The sequence below is a fragment of the Ovis canadensis genome, chromosome 24, assembly GCF_042477335.2.
Source record: "Ovis canadensis isolate MfBH-ARS-UI-01 breed Bighorn chromosome 24, ARS-UI_OviCan_v2, whole genome shotgun sequence".
NCBI lineage: Eukaryota > Metazoa > Chordata > Mammalia > Artiodactyla > Bovidae > Ovis > Ovis canadensis.
The window spans coordinates 936,904-956,064 of record NC_091268.1 but is presented as its reverse complement, the minus strand read 5'-3'; the positions used below and the strand labels follow the sequence as shown (position 1 = coordinate 956,064).

The following is a 19,161-nucleotide window of genomic DNA, read 5'->3' as shown; positions in this document are numbered from 1 at the left end:
TGTAAGGCAGCTGCTAGGCGCCCAGGTAATCAGCCTCCAGGTGTTCGGGGCTGCAGACCCCAGCCAGGGGCCCTGGGAGCCTTGTGCACTCCGGGCGGCGCTGAGTCTCGGCGGCCAAGCAACTGCTGGAGGAGCCCTGCACCTGCCCTTCCCTTCCCTCTCACAGAGCTCTCCCTGCTGGAGCCCTTGGCAGTGTGCAAGCCACCGGCCCTTAAGCCCTTCCCAAGGACGCCTGGGGCCTAGGTGCAAAGGCGAGGCAGCAGCGGGCCTGAGGCCATAAAGGCGTCAGTAGCGTCTCCCAGCTTCTCGCAGCCTGCTTTTACTGCTGGAGCCCTTGCCTCTGCGGCACTCAGCAGCCCCTAATCGCGACTCCAATCCCCGAACTCCACCCTGACCTCAAAACCCTATATCCCAAACCTGTAAACTGAATGCCTAGATCGAATCCCCAAACAATGAACCTGAAACCTGATACCTTAACCCTAACCCGACCTCAAACCAAAACACCTACCCCTTAATCCCAAACCCAAACTCCAATCTCCAAACCGCAACCCCAAACCGCAAACCTCTAACCCCGAAGCCGAACCCCATACCCCAAACCCCAAGCCCCTAATCAGAACAAGAACCCCCAAACTCCGAACCCCAAACCCCTAACTCGAACACCATACCATGAACCCCAACCCATTTCCCGAATCCAAATCTCTAACCCCAAGCACCGAACTCCCAACCTGAACCCGAATCCCCTAACCCAATCCCCTACCTGAACCCTTTACCATAACCCGAAAACAAAACACCAAACCCCTAACCCATAACCTGAACTGCGACCCCCTACCCTAAAACAGAAGCCCCTGTCACTAACCCCTAACCAGAACAGCGAACCCCTTAACCGAACCTCAAACGCCGAACCCCAAACCCCTAACCCGATCCTTGAACACCTAACTCGAACCTGAACCCCTAACCCGAGCCCCAAACCCAAACCCCGACCCCCAAACCCCATACCACAAACCCCGAACCATGTTGCCCAAACCCCGAATCCATAACTCAAACCCCGAACCCCAAATCTGGAACCCGAACCCCCAACCCCAAACCGCTAACACGAACCCCACACCCAGACCGCACACCCCTAATGCCTTACCGGAAACGCAAACCCATAAAGTGAACCCCAAACCCTGAACCCAAACCCCTAACCTGTACCCCACACCCCACACCCCCAACCCAAACCCCCAACCCCTAACCCAAACTGCGAACACCTAACCCGAATTCTAAACCCCGAAACCCAAACCCCAAAACCCAACCCTCAAACCCAAACTCCAAACCCCTGATCCGAACCCCAAACCCCAAACCCCTAGCCGGAACCCCAAACCTCAAACCCCAAACCGCACACCCCCAAACCCCTAAGCCGAACCCCAAACTCCCAACCCCTAACTCCTAACCTGAACAGCAAAACTCGAAACTGCACCTCACACCCCCATCCCCAAACCCTGAACCCAAACCCCCGAAGCCCAAACCCCAAACCTCAAATCTTGACCCCCGATCCACAAATCTCACTTACTGAACCTCTAATCGGAACCCCCAACCCCAATCCTCGAATCCCAATTCCCGAACCCCAAACCCAAACCCCAAACCCCTAATCCGTAACCCAAACTGCAAACCCAAAAACCGAACCCCAAACCCCCAACCCACAACCCTGAACCCAAACCCCAAACCCATAACTGGAACCCCAAACCACGAACCCCTGACCCAAATCCCAGACTCCAAACCCCAAATCCCTAACCCCTAACCAAATCCGCGAACCCCTATCCCAAACCGCGAACCCCAAACCCCAACCCTCAACCCCTAACCTGAAACGCGAACCCCAAACCTCGAACTCCAAACCCCAAACCCGAACCCCGAACCCCTAACCAGAACCCCAAACCCAAACCCAAACCGCGAACCCCAAAACCCAAACCCATAACCCGAATCCCAAACCCAAAACCCCTAACCCGAATCCCAAACCTCCAACCCAAACCGCGAACCCCAAACCCCAAACCCTTCACCCTAACCTCAAACCCAAACCCGAACTGTGAACCCCTAACCCAATCCGAGAGCCCCTAACCTGATCCCCAAACCCCAAACCCAAACCTCAAACCACAAACCCAAACCGCGAACCCCAAACCCTTTACCTGAACCTCAAACCCCAAACCCGAACTGCGAACCCCGAACCTGAACTGAGAACCCATAACCTGATCCCCAAATCTGAAACGCGAACCCCTAACCCGAACCCCAAACCCCAAACCCAAACCGCGAACCCCTAACCCGAACCCCGAACCCCAAACCCCTAAGCTGAACCTTGAACCCCTAATCGGAACCCCAAACTTCAAACTAGAACCGCGAACCCCTAACCCCAAACGCTGAACCCCAAACCACAAACACGAACCCTGAACCCGAACCCTAAGTAGAGAGGGGATTCCCCGCACCCGAACTCTGAACCTGAACCCTAACAAGTTGGGGGGATGCCAGAACCCTAAACCTAACCCTAACAATAAAACTCTAACATAAACATAAACTTTTCTGGCCTAAGCCCCGCCCCTTGCTGTCCCTCACCCCCTAAAAGCAAACGAGGCAAAACTGGGACTTGAATGCCTGACCTACAGAGCCAAGTTGGATGTTTAACTGGTTGTCAGCCTAACCGCTTCGCTAGAGAGGATTACTGGGTTTTGTTTTGCTCCCAGGCGCTCTTCAAGCCTCACCCCGCCACTGCAGGCTAATAAAGAACTATGGACCCTATTAGCGCTCACTTTAGCTGTAACCCTAGAGTTAATGCCAACCCTAACCGTAACCCGAACCCTGACCCTGACATGAACCCTAACCCAAACCCGAACTCTAAGAAGAGGGGGGTCCCCGAATTCTAACCTGAACCCGAACCCTAACAAGTGGGGGGGGGTTGCCCGAACCCTAACCCTAAGCTTAACAATAAACCTCTAAAATAAAAAAATTTTCTGGTCTAAGCCCTGGCTCTTGCAGTCCCCTGCCCCTTAAAAGCGAAAAGGTCAGACTGGAGACTTGAACTCCTGATTTACAGGCCATAGCCTACCTGCCTAGTGGCCCACCTAACCCCTATGCTACAGAGGCTTGCTGCTTCCAGCAGGGCTCCCGAACCCTCTTCAAGCCTCGGCCCACCAGGGCAGGCTAATAAAGAACTATGGGCCCTATTAGGGCTCACTTTAAGCTGTAACCCCAACACTAATGCTAACCCTAACCGTAACCCGAACCCTGACCCTGACATGAACCCTAACCCAAACCCGAACTCTTAGAAGAGGGGGGATCCCCAAATTCTAACCCTAACCCTGAACCCGAACCTGAACAAGTTGGGGGGTTGCCCGAACCCTAACCCTAAGCTAAACAATAAACCTCTAAAATAAAAATAAACGTTTCTGGTCTAAGTCCCGCCTGTTGCTGTCCCCCGCCCCCTAAGAGCAAAAGAGTTAAGCTGCGGACTTGAACTCCTGACTTACAGACCATCGTCTAGCCTGCTCACCAGCGCACCTAACCGCTACGCTACAGAGGCTTGCTGTTCTGACAGAGCTCCCGGACCCTCTTCAAGCCTCTGCCCGCCAGGGTCTGGCTCTATAGACTATCATGGCTGTCCTAGGTCATCTTTGCTTTCTATAGTCATAGTTTTATCCCTAAATCATAGACAGATCAGCTGAGAAAAAGCTTGGATTGTCTCGGTGGGGTGGATTTGCTTGTCCTTGTGTTTCACCTGGAGGCAGTCGCGGTCCCGCGGGCCTGTCCTGGAAGGGGGCGTGGGGGTGGGGCGCACCGTGAGCGCGTCGGGGGCGGGGCGAGCCTGGGCGGCTGGTCAGGAGCGCGGCTCACGTGAGCGGGTCTGGGGCGGGATGAACATGGCGGCGCCTCGGGGGCCAGGGCTCTCAGGGCTCGCCATTGCAGCTGGGAATGCTCGTTTCGTGGGCTCCTGGGTCCCCGTCGATTGGCATCCAGCGAGCAGAGCGCAGGGCTGTGGGCCACAGGTAAGGGAACTCGGACTGGGCGGAGCAGGGAACCATGTATTCTGCCCTCTTTGTTTGCAGTCTCGGAGCCGACTAAAATGGCGGTCGCAGAAAAGCCTCGCCTTTGAGGTCAAGGGTTTTACTGCTTTACCCCTTTGCATAAAGCTCAGACCCGCGCGGTTTTCCCAAGCAGCCTAGTGTATTGCTTCCTACAGGCCTGGAGAGGATAACAGGCAGGAAGGCCAGGGGTCTCCAGACAGAGAAAATAGACTGCAAGTGTCAGACGTTTTTTTCTCTCTCTTAAGAGGCCGGAGGAGACAAAAGAGTGCTGCATTTTTTTTTCTCCATCTTGATACAAATTTAAAAGGTTTCTCAGAAATTTCTGTGTTGCCATGACCACTCCTGGCTCCACCTGAATTTAACTTTCCTCAAACCTTGAACTAAGCAATGCATTTTTCTTATGGAAATGTTTGTCTTAAGGTATGCTAATGTACTATGTATTTACCCAAGGCTCTGTCTTCAGGTCAGTTTCCCCTAAAGGCTCAGAAAAAACTTGACAAACCAGTATGTTTTACTCATACCTTGTTCTCTTAATCTATGTGAATGAAACTATATATTTGCTTGGAAATCTGCCTTTCTTCAAGATTCATGTCCATCATTTTATGGCCTGGGATGACTCATCTGCTGCCAATGTTATCTCAATGCATGCTGTGGGTGAGGGGCCTGGTGCCATTCTCTGACACATTGTCTTTCTTTCATTAGCAGACTGCTAGTGGCTCTATAACATCTGGCTAAAGACTAGCAGGGGGTACTCTTCCCCCTTTTACTGTCTACGTCAGCAGCTCTCTCGATCTCTTTTATATTTTAATAAAACTTTTTAACAGAAAACCTCTGAGCCATCAAGCTTCGTCACTTGCCCTGGATTGAATTCTCCTCTGGAGTCCAAGAATGCTGGCATCTTTTGTGGTTTAGCAACCACCTTTCAGCCTTTTGAAATTCATATTGAATCTTCATTTCAGATTGAAGATGCATTCCATGGTATTGCCAACTGAAGCCTTTTCATCGCTATGGCATATCTGTCCATGTCTTTAGGGTATTTTTCAGCAATCATGTATCATTTCCAGTGTGCCAGTCTTGTTATCCTCATTCTGTCCATAGCAAAGTCTTTTATTAATGTTGACATGACTGAAAGGGAATCGTTTGTTTAAATTCCTTTTCAGATTGTTATTTGCTGGTGTATACAGATAACACTGTGTCATCATTCATTTGTATCAGTTTGGACAGCTTGATAGTTGTCTTTAGTTTCTTTAATTTCTCATAATTTAAGATGACCCTGTCTCATATATTTACAGTCTCACCCCTAGTCTCAGTCATTTCTTCAAAGAACTGTCCTTTTTTTAAACATTACATTATTTTTGACTGTGCTGGGTCTTTATTGCTCGTTTGTCTAGTTGTAGTGAGCAGAGGCTACCCTCTAGTTGCTGTGCCATGGCTTCTCATTGCAGTGCTTTCTCTGTTTGCAGAACTTGGGCTCTGGAGCATGCAAACTTCAAGAGCTGTTCAAGGGCTTCGTTGCCCCTGGGCGTGTGGAATCTCCTACACAGGAATTGAACCCGTGTTCCCTGCATCGGTAGGCAGATTCTTTACCACCGGGCCATTGGAGATGTTTCCTGTTCCCTTTTATTAGAGAATGATATTTAAAACATACATGTAGGAGCTCAATATGCTCAGCTGACAATACATGGATATATATATATATATACATGTATTCCAGCTCACCTTTGAACATATTCAGTTAAAGGTAATTTGTGATGTCTCCAACCTGATCCACCACGACATGGACATTGTAACGTTTCCTTTTGTTTATCTGTAACTTTGCATTCCAATGGTAAGATACCTGGCTTCCACCGCTTGTCATACACAGAATTCAGTGCTTGTCCCACGTGGTTACTGAAAAAAAAAACTGTCAGATTGTCTTTCAAAGGGGGCTCTGCATGCATTGCACCAGTATCTTGAGTATGTTTTTGTATGATAGTTTACTATCAGTATACCCTCAGTGGCCAGGTGTCTATTTCAGTCGCTACCAATTATGAATGGGCTTGTTTGCTCTAGTGTTCTTGGACAATTCGAATACAGTTTCTTTGTCAGATATGCATTGTTTTAGGAAAACAGTTTTATTGATTGTTGGCTGTGTTGCCTCTTTGTGTGTGGGCTTTTCTCTAGTTTTGGTGAGCATGGGCCATAACTAGTGGTTTGCAGGCTTCTCACTGCAGTGTCTCCTCTTGTTGAGGGGCACAGGCTCACGGGCTTCAGTGGCTGCAGCATGTGAACTCGGCATCGTGGCTTCCAGGATCTAGAGCACAGGCTCGCTCGGCTGTTGTGGCACACGGGCTCCATAGGATGTGGGATCTTCCCATCCTAGGGATCGCACATGCATCTCCAGCACCGGGGGGTGGATTCTTTACTATGGAACCACCAGGGCATATTTTAGACTAGTTTTCCACACATGTATCTAGTGAAAGAGGCCAGGATCAAGAGGCATGGCAGCTGGGAATCCTCAGCCCCAGCTCTGGTGTGCTATCCAAAGCTCTGGGGCCTTTGGTGAGCAGCTCAGCTTCCCTGGGACTGTTTCCTCCCATCAGAAATGCCCTGCTTTTGGACTGTAGCCCACCAAGCTCCTCTGTCCCTGGGATTTCTGAGACCAGAGTACTGCAGGTGGTGCCATTTCCTTCTCTGCTGCTGCTGCTGCTGCTGCTGCTGCTGCTGCTGCTGCTGCTGCTGCTGCTGCGTCGCTTCAGTCGTGCCTGACTCTGCGCGACCCCATAGACAGCAGCCTACCAGGCTCCTCTGTCCCTGGGATTCTCCAGGCAAGAACACTGGAGTGGGTTGCCATGTCCTTCTCCAGTGCATGAAAGTGAAAAGTGAAAGTGAAGCCACTCAGTGAAGTCGTGTCCGTCTCTTAGTGACCCCGGGGTTGCAGCCTACCAGGCTCCTCTGTCCGTGGGATTCTCCAGGCAATGGTACTGGAGTGGGCTGCCATTGCCTTCTCTGATTTCCTTCTCTGCAAGATAGCGTTTTGAAGATATTTTCTCGTGGATATTGCTTTTGATGAAGGAAGGGGGATCCCTTTCAGGGCTTGAGAGTGAGTTCTTGTCTGACACTGGGCAATGAGTTGTCTGAGGAGAGGAGTGCTGTCCAAGCGAGAGGCTTTATTGGGAAGGGCTGCCAGGGTGCAGGGCAGGAGGGTGAGGGAAACGGAGAGAACCACTCTGTCACGTGGCTCACAGTCTCAGGTTTTATGGTCATCGGGCTCATTTCTGGTTTGTCTCTTGCCAGGCATTCTGAATTGGGATCCTTCTTGGGGGCACACGCATCACTCAGCTGAGATGGATTCCAGCGAAGTGGATCCTGGGAGGTTGGTAGGACCTCTGAACTGGAGCCTCCCATCTCCTGACCTCTCCAGAATTCTGGTTGGTGGTAGCTTGTTCGTTCCTTGTTCCTTCCCAGGACCTCCTGTTGTAAGATGATTCCTGCAAGTGTTTTCTTTTCTCTGTTGCCTGGCCAGGGTGGGTGGTCCGTGGTTCATTTAACAGTTTGTTTTTGGTTCTCTCGAGTAAGGTCCTCCACAGGGTAAATGTATGAAATGATAAAAGGCAATGTTTTAAATAATTTATATTCATAATTTGGTAAGTTGGCTTGTTTTGTGTATGTTAGACCTGATCACCAGACCAACGGTCATGTAGAACTTTTGCAGTTTTCTAAAATTCTATAGTTTTTTAAATGGAGTTACCTTGTTGCAAAGTTTGTGTTTATGTTCATATTTTTTTAAAGTTATTTCTTTTAGTTGATTGATCATTGCTTTACAATATTGGTTTGATTTGTCATACATCCACATGAATTAACCATAGGTGTACCTATGTCCTCTTGCTCTTGAATCTCCCTCCCACCTCGCACGCATTCCCACCTCTCCAGGTTACTACTGAGCCCCAGTTTGAGTTCCCTGAATCATACAGCAAATTCCCATTGGTTGTCTATTTACAAATGTAGGTGTACCTGCATCCATGCTGCTCTCTCCATTCATCTCACCCTCTCCCTCTTGTTCCCCACCCTCGTCTGTAAGTCTGTTCTCTATGTCTGCACCTCCATTGCTGCTCTGTGAACAGACTCGTCAGTACCATCCTTCTAGATTCCATGTTTTTCTCTCTTTGACTGACTTCCCTCCCCTTTATTAGAACAAACTCAAATGTGTTCCTTTTTATGGCTGCATTCCATGCAGGCTCTGATTGTTCCTTAGCCATGTTTTGCGGAGGGTCATGGAGCTATTCTGCTCCATTTCAGTTTGGGCTTCCAGTCTGAGTGCTCGCAGCAGAGCTGCTTCTGGGTGAGCCCTCTGAGGTCTGTGAGCACCGGGCTGCCCGCTCTTCTCTTGTGGCCCGCAGGGGGCGCCAAAGGCCCCTCTGACCCGCGGGCGCAGGACGCTTTGCCTTTAGACTCTGCTCCGTGAGCAGCTGGCGGGAGCTTTGTCTCCTCAGGACCATCAGGGCTCAGGCTTCTGGATAACAGGGCTGCATCCAGGCTGAGAGGAGCAGGGTTGCCTCAGTGCCCACCAGCAGGGAGGCGCTGCAAGAGCGAAAAATGAGGATGGAGTAGACGTTTCCTGTGTCCAGCTGAGGGCTGACTGGAGGTCCATCTCAGAGGACTCAGGGGGAAAGAGCTCCGTGTGCAAAGCGGTGGGTTTTCAGTTAGATTTGCGTTAGATGATGTAGAGGATGAACACTGATGTTCTTCCGTGTAGGTGGCCATTTTCCTGTCACTGTTTCTTGAGAAGACTGTCCTTTCCTCTTCGCTCGTTCCTGGTTTGATTTTCAGGAACTGACCATGTACAGGTGGGTTCGTTTCTGGGCTCTCTATTCTCTCCTGGAGTCCATGTGTCTGTGTTCCTGCCAGTTCCTCACTGTGGTGGTCACTACAGCTCCGTGATGTAGTTTGAAGAGGGATAGGAAGATGCCTCCAGCTGTGTTCCTCTTTCTCAGAGTCTTTTTGGCCGTTTAAGGTCCTGTTCAACAGTAGCAGCCTAATATTAGGAATATTTCTATTTCTGTGAAAAATGCCATTGAATATTATTTTGTGATTGCAGTCCGTGTATTTGTTGATGACTTTGGTTGGAATGGACCTTTTAATTCCTCATTGTTCCAGTGCATGAGCGTGGAATAATTTTCTGTGTGTTTGTATTTTCTTTGGTTTCTTTATCAGTGCCTTCTAGTTTTCTGACTACTGGTTTTTTATGTTCTTGATTAAGTTTGTTGCTAGATGTTTTATTTAAGTGGGATTTTCTTAATATTTTTTTCCTGATTGTTATTAGTGTATAGAAATGCAAGTGATTTTTGGACTGTAAAGGGTAGTATTTTATGATTGTAAATTAATCCAAAATGATTCAGCTTTACTGAATGTAGTCTAACAACTTTTTGTGAAGTGATGTGGAACATTTTATCTGTAAGATCTGTTTCTCCTGCAGTAGGTCATCCAGAGGACCCAAGACATGGTGGTTACTAATAGACTTCCCACACTACTTCTTCATTCCACGTGGACTCCTTCACGGGCAGTGAGCATCGCAGCTTCCCTTGAACTTCATCTGGGTAAGTCTTGGCCTGTATCAGAAAGTTTCCTGCCTGTCTGCGCTAAATTTCTTTTGTGGTATTGACATGGTTGTTTTGAAACCTAGTATACTTTCCAGTCATTTAAAATGTACAGAAAATGCCTAGCAATGGGAACAAGTGCTAGCATTTGCCACATCATCTAAAATACTCTATGTGTTTTATCCAAAATGGGTACCTTCTGCAGAACCAGCACATAATCTCCAAAATCAGGAAATCATATGGTACCTACATTATAATGTAATCCACTGCCCCACTTCCACTTTTAGCAATTGTTCAAGTGTATGAATATATCTTTTGTTTCCATCTTCATCCTTTTTTCTTTATTTAGAGTGTTACTGAGATTTTCAGTTATTTGGACAAACTTGATGGATTGAAAGCAGACATGGTGAATAAGGGTTCTGGGTGGCCTTTTCGATGTGGATTTCTTTTTCACTGAAGATGGTTTTAATATTTATTCATGTGGTAACATGTATGAATCCTGCATTCTTTCTCCCCCCCCCCATAGTAATTAAAAATAAATAATATGCCATTTACCATTTAGATATTTGTAAGCATACAGTGTTGTAGCAGACAACCTTTTCTTGTTTTGCAAACCAGTTTAATAATGTGCACCTTGTGCGTGCTTTGGAGAAACTCAGGAAACTGAGTCAGTGACTGAAATGGCCCAAGATATCACCTTAGATTCCATCTTCATCTGAAAACAAAACAGGCACTTTCTGGTGGTCCAGTGGCTGAGACTGGACACTCCCAAAGAAGGAGGCCCAGGTTCATTCCCTGATCCAAGAGCTAGATCTCCCATGCCACAAAGGAGAATTTGCATGTTGTAGCTAAATATCTGGCTTACCTCAATGAAGGTTGACCTGGCGCAGCCAAATTAAAAAAGAAACAAATATTTTAAAAATACAACCAAAGGAAAGGAAGGGTATGGTGGTTGTGCAGATTTACGGCTTAGCTTTCCCTATCGATAGAGAAGAAAAAAAGAGTTTCAAAAGACTGTGTCTCATCCTTCTATCTGGCATATAGAGAGGATTCCTTTGAAATGAGATTTCTCTGGTAAATGTGACTCACAGAAGAGCTGTCTTGAACTTGGGTTTCAGAGATGATCATGTGTCCTCTAAAAAAAAAAGTTAATTGGGTCCCACTAATTCTCATGCTGAGGTGGTATATTTTGTGGTAGCATTTGCTCCCCTTCACTTTGGATGTATCCCCATTTGTTTACACTGTCATCTACTGAAGACATCCTGATATTTGAAAGTTTTTAGTTATTACAAGTAGAGCTGTTGTATATAATCATGTGATACTTTTTGTCTGGACGTTTTCAAAGCTGTTTAGTAAGTGCTAGCCATATAGTATTCAGGTCACAGGTGAGCTTTGTTTAGCTGTGGAAAAATCCAGCTATGTTTCTCTGTGGCATGTGGGATCTTCTGGGGTAAGGGATCAAACTAGAGTGTCTTGCATTGTCAGGCAGATTCTTTACCACTGAGCCACCGGAGAAGTTGTGCCCTACCCCCGTTTTTTTTTTTTGAGTTTACTGGATCTAATAGGTGTGCAGTGCTACCTCACTGTTATTTTAGTTTGTAATTTCCTAATGATATGTGATTTTGAGTCTTTTTGATAGGCTTATTTACTATCTTTATATTTTTGTAGGACAGGTGTTTAGGTGTATACATTTTTTATGAGATTGTTCTAGATTTTTTGGTATATTTGGAGTACAATCCTTTATCAGATATGTATTTTATAAATATATTTTCCTGTGGCTTGTGTTTAAGTTTTGTGAATAAGGTTTTTCACAGTTTCAATGTCTAATCCTTTAAAGTTAATGTTATATATGTTTTATATCCTTTTTTGGATAGACTTTAGTGTGTTGTTGTTGTTGTTGTTAAATTTTATAAGCAGAAGTGAGGTACTGTAGATACAGTTTTAAGCTAAGCTGAGGTACCATAGATACAGTTTTGCCTTTTGTCTGTTAAGAAGTTTGAGTGAGTTTGGTGTACACTGTATATAACATTATGTCTACATTCATTTGACTGGATATAGCTTCCAATTATTTGTCTAATTGGTTTTGGAGATATCACGGGAAGTCAGTTTTTCCAAGGGAAACTGAGGTCCATGAAACATGAACTCTTTTCGATCGGTCGGAATCACTCTCTGCTATTTCTGACAGATTTGACTTGTTTGGATATCTCATATGAGTGGAATCACAGAACGTTTGTCTTTTCTTGGTCTGGTTTATTTCACATGATCTAATGACCATAAGGTTTGTCCACATTGTCGCATTGTCAGAATTACTGACTTTGAAGGGCCGAATCAGATTCCATTGTGTGTATACCACAGTTTGTTTATGGAATTGGCTGCCATGGACACTTAGATCACTTCTGTTTGTTTGCCAGTGTGAATCATGCTGTTGTGAGTATGACGGAAGAAGTATCCATTTTTTCAGCCCCCTTTCCCAATCCTTTTGGGTACATAGCTTGAATTGGAATCGAACTATGTATTTATTCCATGTGTTTGTTTTGGAGTCATTTCTGTAATGTCTTGCAGAGTGGCAGCACCATTTAATGTACTTTTTCGTATGGTGGAATACCGTTCAAGCTTCTGAATATACCTTGTGTTGCATATTCAGTCTCCCACCAACGGACACTTGAATGAGTTCTACCTTTGAGCTATTGTGAATGTCACTATGAGTATTTGTGTACCAGTTTTTGTTTGAATTATTAACAAGTACATTACTATATATAAAAGAAGCCACAAGGACCTACTGTACAGTTTAGGAAACTATTAAATATCTTATGATAATGTATAATGGAAGAGAATCTCAAAAGGAATATATGAAAAGCACATAGTAACCATGATATTTATTGTGCCAACACTATGAGTTATCATAGCACTACTCAACGTGTATTTATACATGTCAGTAAAATATTCACATCTGTAAGGATATTATAAAAAATTATATAAAAAATCAAGAATTCAAACAGAGATTAAATAAACTTCCTGTCATTGCTCATCATCATTTATACATTCATACTACCTGTAACACTCATTGTATAAGTGCTGGACTAGCAATTGATGTTCTCGTAAACCAAGAGATTGTGAAGGTGTAAGGAAATATAGCTTATTGAATTCCTTAATGAAGGATTATAGAACTCTATGTCCATGAAGTGAATGAAATTCCATTTTATTGAACCACATTCTTACTAGAGTGATGAGCTTCCACCCCACCCAACGTTAGTTCACAATGAAATCCTGCAGTCCTCTGGCCTCAATGTCTGCTTCCTGCTACCGAGAAAGAAAAGATGAGGAAGTCCTGACAAAACCGATGCTATTTTTCTTTTTCTGATTTGTATTTTATCGCAGGGCTTGGCAAAAAGAGGGCCCAACCTGTTTTTAGAGTTCCATCCCAAGGGTTCCTCTGGCATGTTCCCTATGTTGACAAAGTGCTGATTATTTTCAACAAAGGACAATGATCTGCACTTCACTATCTGTTGCTTGAGCTGGAATAGCGGGCATCCCTTGAAGTGCATTCCTTCATGCTGAAGTAGGCATCCCTGAAGCAATAGTATAAGAGGAACACATTTATCACGTAGACATCGCAGCCCATGCATTTGTAATAATTTTTCAGTTATACCCATCATCATCGGAGGAACTGACTTGTCCCAGTAACAACGAGAGTACCCAGTATAACAGTTCCTTGACTTATGAGTACTTCCTATGAGTACCCTTATGAGTACTTCTTCCAATGTTGTTTCTCCTACTTTGGTCATGAACAGTAGAAGCTGATGGCAGTGGTCCTTGAAATGTATGTCGATTCCTAGGTGGCACAGTTGATAAATAAAAAATCTGCCTACCAGTGCAGGAGGGGGAAGTGATGTGGGTTTGATCCCTGGTTCAGGAAGATAACAATTCATACACATGTTTTATGTGAACCAGTTTGATACTCATGAGTTTTTTCTTCTGTATACAGAAAAACAAATGCTGTTCAAGGACACTGAAAGAACCCTGATGTTGAAAATCAGATCTGTATTGTGAGCAATGCTTAGATATCCATGAGTCGAAGCATAGTATTATGCCTATCATCCTTGTATTTCTCTCAGTGAAATATGTTGAGGAAAACTCTTCATTCGTGGTCTAGATTCACGAAGAAGCTAAATAGCATTCATCCTTTACGTTGACAACTGTGAATTTAAATCTCCTGTGAATCCTATGTGACAACCACACATACCAACATGAGTTATCAGTATTATATCAATATTTTTAGTCCTATTGTATGTCAACTAAAAAAATCAGTATATAATTGTACATGAAGTCAAGACATAAAATCAGTGCAAATACAAAATGTTCCATTCCATCCTTTGAGAAAGGGAGAAAAACATCTCTGTGCTTAGCCTATTGCATTTTTATGTATTAGACCCTTAAGTAGTTTATTCACCACACCCTGTGAATGATTCACAAATCTTCAGAGAAGAAAGGATCATTTCTCTTGAACAATGAGTAGTTCAGCTATTCTCAAAGCAAAGCCATAAGTGAGTCTTATTTTGGGTGAGACCATGAAAACTCAGTGTTTTCATTATGCTTGTGCTTATGATGGGAGGAGGTCTGAGAAAGCACTTCTGAAGGTTTATTCATACCAGTCGTTCTCATATGTATCGAGTCTTTAAAGGTCGAATCACCAAGGTGTTGCTTCTACACTTGTACTAGGCTGAGCAGCAACATTCCCTTTCTCCGTAAGTGCAGTAGACGTGTTCCCAACCTGTCTGTCTTCTGTCCTCTGGAGTATGCATTGCTTGAGCTCATCACAGCCTAGTAGATGGAAATCATCAGGATATTCTGGAAACCCTTTTTATTTCAGTCTGTTCAGGAGGTTACCACTGCTGCAAACCTCTGGATTTTACCAAGCGCTTTTAACAACCTCAGATGAAGGATATAAGTCAACACTGGTGACAGCCACGGGCTTCCATGGCCTATCCATGATTGTTGGCTTTGCTTTCATAATCATCCTGTTTCTTATACCAGCTAAACTGTCAGTGTATTTTTTAATTACCATTTTATCTTTGATGGTTTTTAGAGCTATTATGGATTTTCCTATATATCTTCACTTATCGGTGAGGGTCTTATGTTAGTAGTAGTTATGACAACTGACTTTCTGTCTGTTAGCTGTGGCAGAATAAAAAAAGAATGACCCACTGTATATTATTAATATTATGTATCAATATATTGTTAGTTTTATTGTTTGCAGTCATCCAATTCCAAGTTTCTGAAATAAACTTTCAGAAAAATCACATCCTTTTGAATGCCCATTTGACTGAATAGGAGCACGGAAATGTTCTTCCATAAAATTGTTTACAGTTTCCATTCCGTTTCTCCTGTTTGATGTAGATATTGGCCTTTGGTTCTATCAGTAGCTTTGCAAGTAAAAAAAAAAATTAATTAGAGCTCGTATGGTAATTTTACTGTTAGCAATAAGTTTAGCATAAAATGAACACAGAAGAGGTTACAGTAGACCAAATATGAAAGTCAGTTTAAAAGAAAACATAGTGTTGAATGTTTACAGTAGGAATATAGTTATGAAGTTCCTTTATTATTATTCTATCCTTTCCTTTTGTTTTGCAGGGGTGTTAATGTACAGATTCCAGTACTATGGCTAGAGCGAATAATAGTATCATTATTCTTGAGAGCAACTCTACTAAGTCTTCACGCTCATGTCACTCAAGGTTTTTTAATACCTATTATGTTAGTCGTGTTTGTAGTTTGTGAAGTCACATAAGTTGCATTCATTCAAGCAATAGTATCAAACAGCTATGGCATCAATTATAGATGTGAATCGATATCGAATGTGAATCCATTTCACTGTGACAAGTTATTATTGTAGATATTCTATTCATGCCAGTAACAAAGCTGTGCAGAAATAATACAATGTTTATTAAGAAAATAAGAGTTACTAATTTGTTTTATTATTCTATTTCTTTTAAACAGATTTAATGACAACAGGCTCAACTTTTCATTCACTTGTATGACTATGAGCGGTTTGACCAAGTTGAAGAAGATGACTCGTTTGTAGTCTTCCTCATCAGCTCATTCCATCTACTGGCTTTAAAATCATTTAGTACAGAGCTCACCGTCTAGGTGTTCATCCAGTGTTTTGTTTGCTTATCATGCAGGATCATTTTAAAAGGAAAAGTATGTGTGTATGAGTTAGAGCTCTGATCCCAGGAGTCCATGTAGAAGCTTCCCCTGAGAAATGTATCGTTTTTGCACCAATGCTACTGAAATGTGTGAATGTGGTATACCACGCGTCCCAATAAGTGTAAACAGCGTCATAGGCTACTTATTTGAAATGACCAGTACTCATGACATTCCATTCAACTGAGGACTAAATATAGCCAACGTAGGCTGTGTTTGCCAAATAGACTTTGAAGTATTCTTCACACAGTCCTTCATCGATGCCAGTTTTCAGATCGAAGAAACCCTTGCTCCATGAAGTTTGTGAACACATATACTCATGTTTTGTTTGAGATTTTAAAGTCATTCTTCAGTTTTGTTGGAGGAATGGTTCTGTATATGCCCCGTGGATCCCCAAATCCACTGATGTTCATGTGTCTTGGGGCTTCCCAGGTGGTTCTAGTGGTAAAGAACATGCAGAACATACCCATGCAGGAGACATGGGAGGTATGGATTCCATCCCTGGGGCAGGAAGATCTCCTGAGGGAGAGCATGGCAACCCCCTCCAGTATCTTTGCCTAGAGAATCTCATGGAGAGAGGAGCCTGGTGGGGCCTAGTCCATATGATCCCAAGGAGTTGGACACAATGTAAGTGACTTCGCACAGCACATGATTCGTTGTCATAGCTAATATAATGGAGATGACATAAAAAGAAGCACCAGCGGGCGAAAGTCAATATCCATCACTTTTAAACTTTGGAATGTATTGTGATATTTTACATCCATATTTGTATGACTTGATAGTTGGAGAATCGATGCATGTGAAGGCCTGGTTGTGTTATATGTATGTTGAGGGAAGATATATTTTTATGTGGTTTGACATATAGGTCCCATTTCATTCGTAGACATATGCATACTCATCACTTATCATCATTTTTTTTTTTTTTGAAAAGACCATTGTTTGGAAAGGTTGTTGTCTAACCATGAAAGATGCTTGAATTCTTGGGCTCCTTAGAGGAAGAATTCAACCCGGGGCCAGTGATGAGGGTTGATCAGTCAGAGCTTTTGTGTCCCAACGTTTTATTAAAGTATAAAAGAGAGAAAGCTTCTGACATAGACATCAGAAGGGGGCAGAAAGAGTGCCCCCCTACTCATCTTTGGCTGGATGTTATCTAGCTACTAGCAGTCTACTCATTAGAGAAAGGAATGGCAGCAGACCCCTCACCCACAAGATATATGGAGATGACCGTGGCACCAGGTGAGTCATCCTGGGCCATAAAACGATTGATATGAGCAAATGGATAGCTTCATTCACATAGATCAGGAGAGCCATGTATGAGTAAAGCATATTGGTTTGTCAAGTCAGTTCTGAGCCTTTAGGCAGAACCTACTTGAAGATAGAGTCTAGGGTAAATACATAGTACATTCACATAGCTTAAGGCAAACCTTTCCATGAGAAAAATGCCTTGGTCAGCTCAAAGTATGAGAAAAGTGAAGTTCAGGCGGAACCAGGTGTCATTATAGCAACACAGAATTGTAAGAGAAAATCTCTGTTTAAATTTGTATCAAGAAGGGGAAAAAAGATAACAGCTTGTTTCCTCCTGCCTCGGAAGTGACAGATAACAACTGTCTGACACTTGCACCCCATTTCCTCCCTTTGGAGACCCCTGGCCTTCCTGGCTGTTACCCTCTCAGTTTCATTCATTGAGCGTTTTCTGCCTTGTGAAACATTGGGCATAGAAGTATGTGTTTATTTAGGGGTATTTCATCCAGTTTCATTTAAATGCATATGTGAATTAGAAAGTTTGACATGCTGTTGCTTTGTATACCGATTGGGAAATGTGAGCCTCCAAGCTTAATTTAGTTTTTCATGTTCATTTTTCTTTTTAGGGGTACAAAGAAAAATAATATGACTGTTAAGATCAGCTTTCGTATTTTTTGCCAAATATGAATTGGGATCACATCGATCAGAGATGAGTCTGTGCATGAAAGCCCTAATAACTAATGCTAATTGACTTCACTACCATGGGATGTTTTCATATCTATTGAGGATTTACTTCATGTATTTCGATTTTAACTTTCTGTCTCACAGCCTTGTTTGTAGATCAAAGCTATTTGAAATTGTCATCTGGTTTCAAATGGCTTGTGAGGTTATTCATGAGTGGTTCATAAAACCGAATGGATTGTACGTAGCCATACTTTGTTGTCATTCTATGAATTTGAAGAATGTCTGAAGAATGTCTGCAGTTATGCCTTAAAGATTCATACAATTGATGTCCAATATTTATCTCAATAGACTTGCTTTCAATTTGTAGTTTCCTATGCGTATGTCTTTCTTTATGGATTTGGGTAGAACTTGTATTGGAACACTGAAAAATCTGTGATATCAACCGTGCTGACCTTTCTGGTGGTCATCATTAAGATTTTCACGCTCTATGGATCCTAGTGGAAACAGGTGCTGTTCATCCTACTTTTGTGAAGATTGAACTCATCGTAGAAAGTGGAATTTGTTGAAATATTTATGGTATAAATAAATCTTGTCTCTATAATTACCCAGAGTCCTGGTGCGTATTTGATGGCTAAGTTATAAAATGTATGAGATAGATGTGATCCATCAATGGCGACTGGATAAGTGGTGGAGAGGTATTTTGGTGATGCAAGAGATTTAAATGATGTGATCATAGTATTTATATCCCTTTTATGTGGATAATGGGTCTTGGATCCATGTTTGAAACCTTACAACCTCGTCTTTTGTTATGCATGGGAAGTGTCAAAAATGAAGAAGATGCGGGTAGGTACTTCAAGGGTAAGTATAGGGCTGAGGGCGTGACTATGATGTGGGTTAGGGTTAGGATGTGGATGGGGGTCCGGTTAGGGTAGGGTAAAGGTTAGAGTTCGTGGAACAGCCCTCCAAACTTGTTAGGGTGAGGGGTGAGGTGTGAGGGTTCAGGATGAGGGTGAGGGTAAGGATTCAGGGTGAGGGTTAGGATTCAGGATGAGGGTGAGGATTCAGGGAGAGGGTGAGGGTGAGGGTTCAGGGAGAGGGTGAGGGTGAGGGTTCAGGGAGAGGGTGAGGGTGAGGGTTCAGGGTGAGGGCGTGGGTGAGGGTAAGGGTTCGGGGTGAGGGTTCAGAGTGAGCGTTCAGGGTGAAGGTGTGGGCCTCACATCTGATACAGGATTGTACTCCAAATATACCCATCCCTTCCCTTGAACAGACCTCTCACTATGGGAGCCCTTGGCAGTGTGGAACCCACCGGCCCCTAAGGCCTCCCAAAGGACGCCTGGGGCCTAGGTGCAAAGGCAATACAGGAGTGGAGCTGAGGCCAGGAAGGCGCCAGTGGCGTCTCCCAACTTTGCAAA

General features: G+C 44.1%; 1 long non-coding RNA gene across 1 annotated transcript; it reads left to right on the top strand.

Annotated features, from left to right (window-relative positions):
* The first annotated feature begins 3,857 nt into the window (after nucleotides 1–3,857).
* Nucleotides 3,858–18,347, top strand: LOC138429349 (uncharacterized). Its single transcript, XR_011252780.1, has 6 exons — nucleotides 3,858–4,007; nucleotides 5,510–5,616; nucleotides 7,323–7,456; nucleotides 9,502–9,622; nucleotides 15,617–16,450; nucleotides 17,692–18,347. It is a non-coding gene; the product is annotated as an uncharacterized lncRNA (long non-coding RNA).
* The last annotated feature ends 814 nt before the right edge of the window (nucleotides 18,348–19,161 follow it).